At 46.3% G+C, this 12111-nt stretch overlaps 1 protein-coding gene across 4 annotated transcripts in view; it reads left to right on the plus strand.

The window, feature by feature from the left end:
- The window catches only part of R3HDM2 (R3H domain containing 2), a 761481-nt gene that overhangs the window by 335180 nt on the left and 414190 nt on the right, over positions 1-12111 (plus strand). The window lies entirely within an intron of this gene.

Consider the following 12111-nt stretch of genomic DNA (forward strand, 5'->3'; position numbering starts at 1 on the left):
AAAAAACAAGCCTCTGCTGGGGAGGTGTACGTTTTTGGCACTGCCCCAGGTTTACTTGATTTTGTAAATATGGGGCAGCATCAAAATCCATGGGTGTTACGTGGGAACCCCTACGCAAAGCTTATGGAACAGTTCCTTGATGCAGTGTAAGGCAACGCAGTGACTTGCGCTGCTTTGTCTTAATCCATATCTATGAGGCCATGCAAAGCCATGCAGGGTGACTTTGTGCCGCCTCCATAGGTATGATTGAGACACTTGCGCCACCGGAGCATCAAAAAAGTGATGCTGTGGTAGCACAAGCCTCTCTTAAATAAGCTCCAAAATATTCTGTATGTTTTTTAGGTCTTTCACCATCATATAAAATAATGGGCAGCGTAAATGATAAATAAAAAGTTACTCTGTGGGAAATACACTGTAGTACATTATGAAACTTCTATTATTTAATGCACTGCAAAGGTCTGTGTGTAACCAGGAAGCCACAAAATTATATCTTGGTTGGTGCAGTGGAAAATAGTGACTTGTGTATTTTTAGTGCAGTGAGGTCACAGCCTGTGACAAAGCACTGTGAATATGTAAGTAATTATTTTATACTTGCATTGCATAACACAAAGTATAAGATAGACTGATACAAAATGTGTAACTAGCTTTACGATAAAATGGTGCTTCCAAAATTTAGATTTTAGTAATAACAGGGCGTATGTAATGCAATTTTGTTTTTTTACATAACTGTCCCTTCAAACCTCCTTAGGGTTGCTAAGGGCTGTGTATATATATAATTAAAAGCAAGCATGTCACAGACCAGTTGTTAACTCTTTGCACTACCACTAAAAATAAACCAAATCTTTGCTATTACAAAGGTTGGGGTGATTCACGGTGTCTCAAACACCCTTTGCACTTGCATATTAACTAATAGGGCACATTTGCATTTCTTTTAGACGTCCAGACACCTTGGCACGAAAGCTTTTCACAGCACAGGAGGCCCTGCTGAAGCATTTTAACAAGTGAAATTAGCTGTCCCAGGAGGCCTGTCTTTTTCCAAAACGAAAGCAAACCTTTTGGAATCCAGGCACAAGTGAGGCTGGGGAATGTGCACCCCCCTACGCAGGACTCCGTGGGTCCCCTGGTGGTCTTGCCCCACAGACTGAAGACCTCTGTCCTAACCCGATTACCCAGTATGTTACTTATATAGTGCTTAAATTGTGCTGAAATTGTGTCCACAGCTGCTTTCTTGAGTATCCTCTTGCATATTTCAAAGCATGATGCTTTTCAACATTTCCAATAGTTGTTGAGGAGGTAGCAGTCTGATAATGTAGCTTTAAGCTGGCTTGGGATAGGAAGAAGCTGCTTTTTGGTCACTGGGAACCAAAGTGAATTGCTTGTTTTTTGGAATGGGCCAGGTATTGTATAGTTTGTGATGATAGCTTAGTAATGGTATCCACTAGTAGTTAGCTTCTCAAAGTTTCTGTAAAAGCTACTGAATCTGATGAACACTACAACCTTGCAGGGTGGTTTTTGGACCATTTCTTACGCCAGCAGTTTCTAGGTAAAGTCTGCCTCGTTCACAAGAAAGACTGATGCGGATGCATCCTATTTAAAATGTTACATTTGTCAGTAAGTTGGTTTGTTTTAAAGTGGATTTCCTGTACCATTTTCTCTTTTTACATAGATCCAACTAAGCAGCGCATGAGCTGTCTGTTGTGAAACATATTGTGCCTTACCAAAAACATAGAAGGGCTTGGAGCAAGTCTATTGCTTACCATTGTTTGGTTTGCCTGCCATTCTCAATTGTCTACTTATTTGTGTCCCAGCTTGTCAGTCTTGTGTATGTTCCTCCAATGAAGCTGTGGCTCTTTATCTCTCATGATTGGCTGACATCTCGGCTTCCACTGTTTGCTTTTCAAGCACGACTTTTTTCTTTTTTTTTAAGCTGTCGATGAGTGTGTATGTTTTCATTTAATTCTCTCGTCCTGAACTCCGTGTTGCTCTCTGTACTGGTGTGCTTCTCTCTGGCCCTCTCCTTCTTGTGTTTGCCAGTGTCATCTCTCCATCTTGTGTTTGCCAGTGTCATCTCTCAAACCGTATTCACTTATCAAGGAGAGAGAGCGGACTAGATAGCTAGTCCGTATCCCCAGGATTATTATATGTAATCAAAAGGAGGACTAGCCTATTTGTGAATGATACAGGACTCAGGACTGTATGAGGAAGGGGGAAACTTAAGTTTCTTTATGAAGCCCTCACCCACCAACCTAGTTGGTGGCATGCTTCATCATCGGGTCCACCCAGTGACACCGAATGTTAAAAACGAGGCAAATGGATGTGGTGGAGCGGATATTAGGAACTCCTACATCCGAGGTGTGGTCTACAGGCCTTTCTCTAAAACTGGCTTTCCTCAGGACCGATAATTATGTGAAAGTGCGATCTATACTTTAAGTGAGTATATGATCAAAAAATGTGAAGCACGCGGAGTTCCGCAACAGCACAACAGGTTCCAAAAGGGTCTTGACCAACAGAGTCGGTCAGCACCTCTGCCGGATATCTCCATAGAGGCATTTGCAGCAAAACGCTAGCTAATGCTTGGAGAGGGAATCCCCTCCCCACACTTATAGTACCTTAGCGCGTGCTTCACATTTTTTTTATCATATACTCACTTAAAGTATAGATCGCACTTTCACATAATTATCGGTCCTGAGGAAAGCCAGTTTTGCAGCGTGAATCATTCTGGATTCACTATGCTGTGCATTATTCCGCGATCTTGTGGTTGGGTCCGGATTCGTAGTCTTTCTTTTTTTTTTTTTTAATTTTTTTTTTTCCGTAGCCCAGGTGGGGGTCGACGTCCCACCATTTGGTGTACCTCTCGTGACGTCAGCGCGCTTCCTGCGGAAGTCCCACCTTGGGTGCGCCATCTTCAGATTCTTGGGTCTGGATCGTCATCGAGAAGCTCCAGAGTTGAACGAAGGAAAAGTTTAATACGCGAGTTTCATCGAAGGAGAAAGTATTCAAGACTACAGAGAAGAAGAACATACAGCTGGGACGACGAAGAAGGTGGAGTTCCACGGAAACTTCGACGCCCATTGGAAAATGCGCACTCAGAGACTCTGAGCGCAATGGACAAGACACCATTCAAATTCTGCCGTAACTGCCACCACAAATACGCGCAGAAGGATCAGCATCCAGTCTGCAACCTTTGCCTGCCGATCGACCACGTGAGCAAGGATTGCAACGCCTGCACCGTCTTCACGCCGAAGACGCTCCGAGTGAGAGAAAGGCAGAGAAGAGCCAACTTCAACATGAAAGGCAAGGGTAAGGCCCCGTCGCTGTACGAGCTGGGCCTCTCCACCGACGATGAGGACAACATCGCCGAAGGACCCGACGTCTTCACGGTCGCAGAGACCGATAAGAAAACGCCTGACAAGGTAGGAGACTCTTCGAGTACGAAAGCCCCGAAAGGGCCCCGAAAACCTGAGAGTGACTCTCGAAAAACAGAGTCCAAGTCCTCGAAAGGAACACCGGCGCCGAAAATTTCGACGACCGCAAGTGGATCCAAGGACGAAAGGCCCGGCGGATCCTTCGAGAAGGACTCCCAGGTGCCGAAGCCTGCCGAAAAGCAGGGTTCGTCGAAGCAGGGCCTCGAGGTGAGCCGCCCGACGACGAAGGAAAAGGCCGCGTCGACGCAAGCTCCGTCGAAGAGACCAGCACTCGACGCCGATCCCGCCTCCGTAATGGAGAAGAAAAAGAGAAGGCTCGAAGCGGAGATGGAGAGTATCCTTCTGAGGAAGAAGGAGTTAGACGAAAAAATGAGACAGTACAAGATCCCAGTAAGGCCGCCGACCGAGGTCGAGGAACAGGAGGACTTCGACACCGAAGATCTGTCGAGAGATCCTGAAGAGGAGGAGGAGGAAGCCTACTATGAGGGAGAAGAAGACGAGCAGCAGTCGATCTACGGCTCGGCGCCGTCGGCGACTCAGGAGATGGAATGGCAAGACCTCGACGCCGAAAGTCCCAAGGAGCCCGTGGAGATATATCCTTCGAGGCCTTCGCCGCCAGACGACATTGGAGCATACAACATGGTCGTCAGGAGCGCAGCAGCAGCCTTTGGGGTGAAATTGGATGAGGAGAAGCAGAAAGCAGACTTTCTACTGGAAACACTGCTCCCCATCCAGACTAGGAGCCAGTTCCTCCCCATGCTCCAAAGCGTGATGAACCAAGGGAAGGAGGCATTCAAGGAGCCCGTAACTTGCAGATCCATCACTCCAACAACTGAAAAGAAGTACAAGCACTCTTCACAGGATCCTCCATATATCAAGGGATCAGTCACAGCGGACTTCATCATTGCTTCCACGGCCAGGAAGAGGGCCAATGTGCCGGCTACCTCAGGGCCGCCTCCCGACAAGGAGAGCAGAATAATGGACCTCACCGGGAGGAAGGTGGAGAGAAATGCGGCCATGCACTGGCGCATGGCCAACTCCAATGCCCTTCTCAACAGGCACCATCACCAACACTAGGACGAGATGGGAGACCTAATTAAGCATCTCCCAGAGCAGTACAGACAGAGCTTCCCATCTGGTCGAGGAAGGCAAAAGCATTTCTAACGCATGCATTAAGACGGCATTGGATGGGGCAGAGACCTCTAGCAGGCTGATGGCTATTGGTATCACGGAGAGGAGGCAAGCCTGGCTCCGAATTTCTGGCTTCAAACAGGAGGTCCAGAACAACATACTGAACACACCATTCAACGGTGAGACGCTGTTCGGTGCCACGGTGGACGAAAAACTCTCCCAGCTGAAGAAGGAAAATGAAACGGCTAGGTCCATGGGGGCCCTGCAATTCAGAGGGATGCGAAGAGGCACCACAGCTCGGAGACCCTTCGGAAGGGGAGGAAACCAGCCGGGAACGTCACACCAGACTTTCCAGCAAGGACAGCAGAGTGAAGGTCACAGCCAGCAGGGCCAGCAGAAGCAGAACTGGCAGTACCAACCTCTGGGCCAGTCCTTTAGCGGGAGGGGAAACGGACGTGGACAGAGAAGAAGAGGGGGAGACCAACCCTCCTCAAAGTGACTTCCATCGAAAGAAGAGGCTCACCCTCAGGATACCCCAGTGGGTGAAGCGCATAGTGAACACAGTAGGGGGGGTTCACAAACCAAACGCCTACGAGCATGCAACACCAGTAGGCGGAAGACTAAAACTTTACCTTCAACAATGGCAAAAAATAACATCAGACAAATGGATTCTGAACGTCCTACAGTACGGGTACTGTATAGAACTAGAGAAAAGGCCTCCAAACAAGAAACCAAAAAGAAGGCAACGCTCCGGGCAGGAGCTTGCTCAACTCAAAAAGGAGACTCTGCAACTGCTCCAAAAGAAGGCCATAGAACCGGTGCCATACAGAGAAAGGAACAAGGGAGTGTACTCAAACTACTTCCTGGTCCCAAAGGTGGACAAAACACTAAGACCCATCCTGGATCTACGGTTCCTAAACAGATTCATAAAAACTCAGAGATTCAAAATGACATCACTGCAAGAAGTGCTGCCCCAGTTACGAGGAGGAGACTTCATGTCCACGGTGGATCTCAAAGATGCCTACCTGCACATCCCGATGAACGGTCGACACAAGAACCTGGTAAGGTTCACCGTCAACGAGGATCACTACCAATTCACAACCCTGGCATTCAGCCTCAAGTCCGCGCCAAGGGTGTTCACAAAATGCCTGGCAGCGGTAGCAGCATACCTTCGGAGGGAAGGGATCCATGTATACCCTTACCTGGATGACTGGCTCATCAAAGCAAATACTCGCGACAAGTGCAAGGAACACGCAGAAATAGTGACAAATACACTAACAAGTCTAGGGTTCTCGATTCACTGGGGGAAATCATCAATGGAACCAGAACAGGTGAAGATCTTCCTGGGGGCACAGATCAACACCATAAACAACACACTCATGCCCAGCAACAGGAGAACAGAAGCCCTGCTGAAGGAGACACGTCTCTACCAGAAGGGGCGAGCTCTGACAGTGAGAACGGCGGGCAAGATCATGGGGATGATGGCGTCGTGCATACACCTAGTCCCCAATGTACGCCTACACATGAGACCATTCCGAGAATGGCTGCAACAACAATGGTCACAGCAAACGGAAGTTGGGAGGATCTAGTGGTTGTAACGCACGCAGTGCAGGAAGAGATAACATGGTGGAACAGGGAAAACATCACAACAGGGAAACCCTTGACACCTCCAAACCCAACTGTGACCATCACCACAGAAGCATCCCAGAGGGGATGGGGTGCACACATGAACAAGCTCAGAGTGAGAGGTCTGTGGACTCTAACGGATGCGGTCAAACACATCAACTACCTGGAATTGAAGACCGTACTGCTAGCCCTGAAGGCTTTCCAGAGGCAGCTGTACAACCAAAGAGTGTTGATACAAACAGACAATACTACGACGATGTTCTACATCAACAAGCAGGGAGGAACGCAATCGTTCCCCCTATCCAAACTGGCTGGCTCAGGAGATCTGGAGATGGGCAATCCCACTGAAAATAGACCTGCTGGCCATACACCTTCCAGGAAAGGACAATGTGGAAGCGGACTGGCTCAGCAGGCAGACTTCGGCATCCCACGAGTGGGAGCTCAATGGATGGGAAACGCAAAAACTATTCAGAAGGTGGGGGAAACCTACAATAGACCTATTTGCAACACGCCAGAATGCAAAATGCCAAAACTTCGCATCCAGACAACCAGAAAAACAATCCCAGGGGAATGCCCTATGTATAAGCTGGTCAAAAACATTTGCCTACGCTTTTCCACCAATACCACTGATGCACAGGGTACTCAACAAATGCAGGACAAGCAACATGACGCTGATCCTAGTAGCACCACAGTGGGCAAGACAAACGTGGTACTCTCAGATAGTGGAGATGGCAGAGGGCCCTCCACACAAATTCAAAAAAAAATCAAAGACTTACTCTCCATGCAGAACGGAGAGGTTCTACACCCAGAGCCAGAGAGCCTCAGTCTAGTGGCGTGGCTCCTGAGGACCTAGAGTTCGCGCACCTTAAGCTACCTCGAAGCACTATGCGAGTGCTGCGTGAGGCTAGTAGGCTAACGACCCGGAAATGCTATGGAGATAAATGGAAAAGGTTTACTATTTGGTGCACCAGAAATAAACTGCAAAACAAAATGACCAAGGAATCGACGGTGCTTAGATACCTCACACACCTACTGAAATCTAATCTATGCTCGTCGTCACTAAGAGTCCACCTAGCGGCGATTGTAGCATACACACGAGGGGAGACAGGAGGAAGTTTCTTTACCTCTCGGGTAGTAAAGAGATTCCTCGAGGGAGCTAAAAGATTAGCACCACCGAAAAGAATGCCGCCGCCGGCATGGAACCTCAATTTAGTCCTGACTGAACTCATGAAGGCGCCCTTTGAGCCCATACACAAAGCCTCACTACAAATGCTGAGCATGAAAACAGCCTTCCTGGTAGCAATAACATCGCTACGCAGGGTAAGCGAACTGCAGGCGTTAACACTACAGGAGCCCTACATACAGATCCACAAGGACAGAGTCGTCATGAGGACGGACCCACACTTCATGCCAAAGGTGGTGTCCGCTTTCCATATGAACCAGACCATTCAAATACCAAGTTTCTTCCAAAACCCGACAACGGGCGCAGAGAGGGCACTTCACACTCTCGACGCCAGAAGGGCGGTGATGCACTACATAGAGAGAACTAAGGAACATAGGAAAACAAAACAGTTTTTCGTGCCATTCGCTACCAGTTTCCTGGGTAGACCAGTGACCAAGGGCACCATTGCACGATGGATCGCGCTAACAATACAATTCTGCCACAGGCAGGCAGGACAAGAACTATCGGAGGGGGCACAGGCACACTCCACAAGGAAGAAGGGGGCAACAATTGCCTTTCTGGCAAACACGCCCATTCAGGACATATGCCTGGCTGCAACCTGGGCTTCAGTGCACACGTTCACTAAGCACTACTGCGTGGACATACAGATGAACAAGGAAGCACAAGTAGGACAGAAGGTGCTCCAACATATATTCAACGACCAACGCTCCTCTTCCACCCAGCCGCCACAAAAATAGCAAACCGCTACAAAGTCTATGCACAGCATAGTGAATCCAGAAAGATTCACGCTGCAAAACGAATAGTTTCTTACCCGTCGGTGTAGTTTTGCAGCTTGAAGATCTTTCTGGATTCACTAGCGGACCCACCCACCTCCGCCAGAAAGATGAGGCAGGAGAGCAAGGTGGAATAACAAGTGAGGTTGAGAAGAATAAAATACTGAAAAGAGACTTGGAGAATAAACAAGACTAAAACCGCCTGGGGTTCAAAAAAAAATAAAAAAGAGGACAAAAGAACAAAACAAGGAAAAAAAAGAACCCGAAGATGGCGCACCCAAGGTGGGACTTCCGCAGGAAGCGCGCCGACGTCACGAGAGGTACACCAAATGGTGGGACGTCGACGCCCACCTGGGCTACGAAAAAAAAAAGAAAGATTACGAATCCGGACCCAACCACAAGATCGCGGAATAATGCACAGCATAGTGAATCCAGAAAGATCTTCAAGCTGCAAAACTACACCGACAGGTAAGAAACTATTAGTTTTAGAGAAAGGCCTGGCTGAAACATGTCGACCACACCTCGGATGTAGGAGTTCCTAATATCCGTTCCACCACATCCATTTGCCTTGTTTTTAACGCTAACAGAGGCCCAGACATTAAAATTACCCCTCGGGAACTGGGACCGCTGTATAGCTTTTAATTATCACTTTCACGACACCCACACTGCACACTCAGTAAAACACCAGCTCCGCTGTAATACAGGCGTAGAAGCACACCCGGGACACATTCGGTGTCACTGGGTGGGCCCGATGATGAAGCATGCCACCAACTAGGTTGGTAGGTGAGGGCTTCATAAAGAAACTTAACAGTTTCCCCCATTCCTCATACAGTCCTGAGTCCTGTATCTCTCAAACCGTTCAATCCTTGTCTCTCCACGTTGCTGCTTTCCCCACCTGAACTCTCCATATTGCCTTACCCCAACCACTTTGTTGCTTCCACTCCCCCCCCCCCCCCCACCCTGTGTTGCTGCCATTCCTCCTACCACCCTGCCCTGTGTTACTGCCATTACCCTGCCCTTCCCATGTTGCCGTTGCGTCCCATGTTGCTTCAGTGTCCAACTGATTCCCCAGTTGCTTCTGCCCCTGTTGATTACAATACCCTGCTTGCTTTAAAAAAAACACTTGTGCATCTTTTATTTTCATTTAAGTTACTGATCCAATCCTGCGGAGTTACAAATAAACTTTGAGATTCAGCAGAATTCCGCGAACGGACAGAAATAAGCACGTCACGATGTTCAAGCTGTGATTTAGCGCTGGACCCTTGTTTCACTCGGAAAATCTGCATGAACGGCAACACACTGGGTGCCATAGGACGCAGCTTCTCAGGTTCGTTTTGCTGCTGCTCAAGTAGATTTTCTACTCGAGCGGCAGCTTTCTGACTGTGAACAGTTGCTACAGCTTGCGTTAAAAAAATCGTGCTGGGTGCCCTCCAAGCGACTGAAAATTGCACTGGGGTTGCCAAATCTTGCTTGCACTCGCCAGCTTGCCGTTTTCGAGCCTGGTGCGAGAAAAAACTTGGCGATTGGGGAATTTTGCCAGAACTCTGCGTTATGGACAAAATCCGCTGGCAAAGAGTAATATATTGCCCTTCCCTACTAAAAACCACAGTTACAGCCAATAGGTCTAAAAGGGCGATACATATTGGCTTTGCCAATGCTTGTTAAGATTTTATTTTTTATACTGTGACCTTTTGTTTTAAGTATTTAAACAATTATGCATCACATGTCAACAGCACCCAGAGGCTTTTTGGCTGAGGGATGTACATTTACATGCAAATTATGGAGTCCAGTATGACCTCTTATACACCACCCTACCCCCAACCCAAACGAAAAACACTATTAAAACGTCTGGCTTTAGCAAAGAGTATTTCCTAGTTCGAGTCGAGGTTACAATGCTGAATACAAGAAGGATTACCTTGTTGCGCACACTTGTAGTTAAGGGTCATTTTCATTTTCTTTGGATTGCTGGTAACTTATTCGCAGCTTTATGAACATAGTCAAAAAGGCTAAGGTTTGCGATGTCACATGCAGAATTCATGCAGAGGAATAAAAGTTAAAGGGTGGGTGTGGGGTTGAAAAAAGATGGTATTTCCTATTTTAGCTGCTATATGATGTTAGGCTCTTAGTTGCATTCAAAACCACTGAAGAGATTTTCCTCCAAATTAGCTTTTATTTCTTATTTTTAGATCTGATGTAAATCCTTTAACATATTCGTATTTGAAAATTGTTTCAGGCAGCTATCAAAGAGTTAAAATCTAGAGCGGTCTTGGCCATTTAAACTCGTGAGTTAGAAAGTTCTGTCAATCATATTTTGATGCTTTCAAAAATGCGATTGGCTGATCAGTGGCATTAACACTTTTTTCCCAGCATTTTGACATTTGCGATTAGGGCAGCATTCATTGCGTGGGTAAAAACAAAATCAGAGGCGAGGAAAGATAACTAATTCTAAGCATCTGACGGTGTAGATGTGATCAAAGAGACATGAAAAATGTGTGCAAAAAGTGGCCAAAAAATTAACTTAGCATATTGCAAGTATGAGTTTTTTAAATTAATGAGGACACATTATTTGAAAAAGGTAAAAATTTGCCAGATTTCCAAGTTTAAGAGATCACAAATTTCAGAATTTGTGATGTTCTAGAGATTTAAGGCTAAATTGATCAAGGCCACCATCTGTTTCAGGCCCTGGTAGAATATGTGGGTGTTTTGTTGAAGAGAAATGCAGACCAACCTCTCTACTTAAAGGGTACATGACAGGTGAATGCAGTATATAAGAAAAATCCCAGTCAGTCATTGAAAACTCTCCGGGCAAAGGCTAGTTATGGTCTACAAAACTAAACAGAAAAACAGAATATGGTATGCAGCACACATCATAACTAATACCACCATCATGTTTTGCGCTTGGTAGACCACCTAATTTTTTTTCACTTGGCTTTGGCAGGGGTTTGCAATAAACTAGACGGCAAATATCCGCAGCAAGAGATATCACAAACTTTTCTTCTTAAATTTCTCAAAAACTATTGAATGAATTTGCACCAATTAACAAAAAGCCCAATCTGCTTAACAACATCCATCTTTCTGCCAAACTTGCGGCATTTCCGTCCAGCAGTTCAGGCTGTAGGTTTGACTACGAGTCCTATGGGAATTAACATGGGGGAAATGCACTTTTGAGAGCCCCCTTTTTCCTGGCCCTCGCTTGATGGATCACCCCGAAACGTGCCATGCACAACAAGACTTATTATGACACTTTGTATGAAAAATTTCATGAAGATTTGTCAACAGGCACCAAAGACTTAGCAAGTCAAAAAGCACTTTTCCTTTGGAAAGTTGGTCCTAACTATGCCTATCATATACAAGGCATTGATGAACTGAGTATTAAAGGAAGGGCGCAATAATGCCTTGTTCCCAGTTGAAAAGCATTATGGACATTGAAGTCCTGTCAACACGGGGATATTAAAATCAGTGATTTACCAACATGTGCATTTCTTAAGGAGATGCATTACCAATATACGGTTAAGAGTATGGATTACCACAAGTGTCATCTGATCCCCGCATAATATAAAGGAACTGTGAACTGAAAACACCGATTGACAGTGTACCTTTAAAATTTCTACACTCAAGTCCTTCCTCACTCTTCTTAAGTTCCAGAACATTTAAAACCAGAAGTAACTGCCTCTCGTAGTATGCATATGATTAAGACCCGGTGGGGTTGAAAAGTGTCATGCCATTCTATGCTGTTGAATACCTTCTACAATAAATATCTACTTAGAACCACTCCTAATTAGAGGGCTTGTTTTCTCATGCGGTGGAAAACGTGTGAGTCTGCTGGGGATATATATATCATGTCGTGTGATCAAGGCCGAGTGAGGCCGAAACGAGTCATGGCGAAAATGGTGTCTAAATAAAAACGAATTTCAGCACGAAATCGAGGTCTCGTAGTCAGGTTTTTTTTTTTTTTTTTTGCTTAGACTGTGTT

This window comes from Triturus cristatus, chromosome 4_1 (assembly GCF_964204655.1).
Source record: "Triturus cristatus chromosome 4_1, aTriCri1.1, whole genome shotgun sequence".
Taxonomy (NCBI): domain Eukaryota; kingdom Metazoa; phylum Chordata; class Amphibia; order Caudata; family Salamandridae; genus Triturus; species Triturus cristatus.